Source organism: Aegilops tauschii, chromosome 1, assembly GCF_002575655.3.
Source record: "Aegilops tauschii subsp. strangulata cultivar AL8/78 chromosome 1, Aet v6.0, whole genome shotgun sequence".
Taxonomy (NCBI): domain Eukaryota; kingdom Viridiplantae; phylum Streptophyta; class Magnoliopsida; order Poales; family Poaceae; genus Aegilops; species Aegilops tauschii.
Window position 1 is genome coordinate 211884615 of NC_053035.3, and position 2116 is coordinate 211886730.

Sequence of the window (2116 nt, forward strand, 5' to 3'; positions counted from 1 at the left end):
GAATGCGTCGTGTTCACCGGAAGGCAATGGAACACGTGATGTTCATCGGGAGCCAACTGGCTTGGACGGAACAGCCGATGGAAACGAGGCCTGGCGTACCGCAGAACGGAGGAAACGGCCTTGTGTTCGGCCGGCCATGGTCGAAACGGGATCCTGTTCATCGGGAGGGGTCTGGCGTACCGCAAAACGGAGGAAACGGACCTCCTATGGTCGAAACAGGGTCCTGTTGATCGGGAGGGGTGTGGCGTACCGCAAAATGGAGGAAACGAAGTTGTGTTGGAGCGCTACGGTCGAAACGGGTGTCCTGTTCATCGGGAGGGGTGTGGCGTACCGCAAAACGGGACTCCACGAGATATTGTTCATCTCCACCGTCGACTACCTCCACGGGCTACTGTTCATCCACCGTCGACCTCCTCCAGCCTCCACCTGTGACTGTTCATCCACGGGCTCCTGTTCATCCAGCCTCCACCGCGCGCTCCTCCACCGGCTACTGTTCAACCAGCCCTCTCCACGGGGTCCTGTTCAACCACCCCTCCACGGCTACTCTTCATCCAGCCCTCCACCGGCTACTGTTCAACCAGCCCTCCACGGGGTCATGTTCATCCAGCCCTCCACGGGGTCCTGTTCATCCACCGGCTCGATCGATCGGGGTACTGTTCATCCAGCGGCAACGGCCTCTACTATCACGGGGTCCTGTTCATCCAACCCCCCATCGGGAACTGTTCATCCAACCCCCCCCCCAACAACGCTCACTGTTCATCCAGAGGCAGCATCAATCGGCTTCAGTTAGCAGCAGTAGCGAAGGAATCACTCAGCTTTAGCTAACAGCAAGGGATCGTTCGATCGCTCGGGTTCAGTAACGCGTAGCCTACAGTGCAATCGCTCGGGTTCAGTTAGATCCCAATGCCTCGCTCGGGTTTAGTTAGAGCGCAACGCCTCGCACACACGCGCGTACGTATGAGAGAAACGCGCATCGCTAGGCCCCCGACCACCCACCGTAACCGGGAACTCCCCGATATTTTCCTCACCCTCGCTTCTACCATAGTTTTTTCCGTCATGGACGACCCAAAGAATGTCATGCAGCTGCGTCTCCGGCCCGCCCGGGATGAAAAGCCCATTTTTTGTCATGATTTTTTGTCATAGATGTAGGAGCCCACCACATCTATGATGATACCGGGTTTTGTCAAAATTATCGTCATAGAAGTGTCATAAGTATGACAGAAAAAAATTGTTCGGCCCAAAATGTCACGGATGTGTCTTTTTTTGTAGTGCAAGCAACACTATGCAAACGGTACCTGCACACAAAAAATAATACTTGCAACCCGATGCTTATGAGGGGTTGTCAATCCCTCTACTGGTAATGGTGCAAGAAATTGTCAATTTGACGGGATAAAAATTATGATAGATTGGATAAATAGATCTCGATAAAACGCGGAATAAAACAAGTAATAAAAAAGTGCATCAAGGTAATTTAGGGTTTTTGGAATAATAGATCTGAAAATAAAAGCGAATAAAAAATAGATATCAAAGCAAATATGATAAAGAATAGACCCGGGGCCTTAGATTTCACTAGTGGCTTCTTGCTACCTCTTGAGCTTGCGTTGGTTTTTCCTTGAAGAAGAAAGGGTGATGCAGCAAAGTAGCGTAAGTATTTCCCTCAGTTTTTGAGAACCAATGTATCAATCCAGTAGGAGACTACACACAAGTCGCCTTGTACCTACACAAACAAATAAGAACCTTGCAACCAACGCGATAAAGGGGTTGTCAATCCCTTCACTGCCACTTGCAAAAGTGAGATCTGATAGAGATAATAAGATAAATATTTTTGGTATTTTTATGATATAAACTGAAAGTAAAGAATGCAAAGTAAAAATAGATTGGAAACTTGTATGATGGAAAATAGACTCGGGGGCCATAGGTTTCACTAGCGGCTTCTCTCAAGATAGCATAAGTGTTACGGTGGGTGAACGAATTACTGTCGAGCAATTGATAGAAAAGTGCATAATTATGAGAATATCTAGGCATGATCATGTATATAGGCATCACGTCTGCGACAAGTAGACCGAAACGATTCTGCATCTACTACTATTACTCCACACATCAACCGCTATCCAGC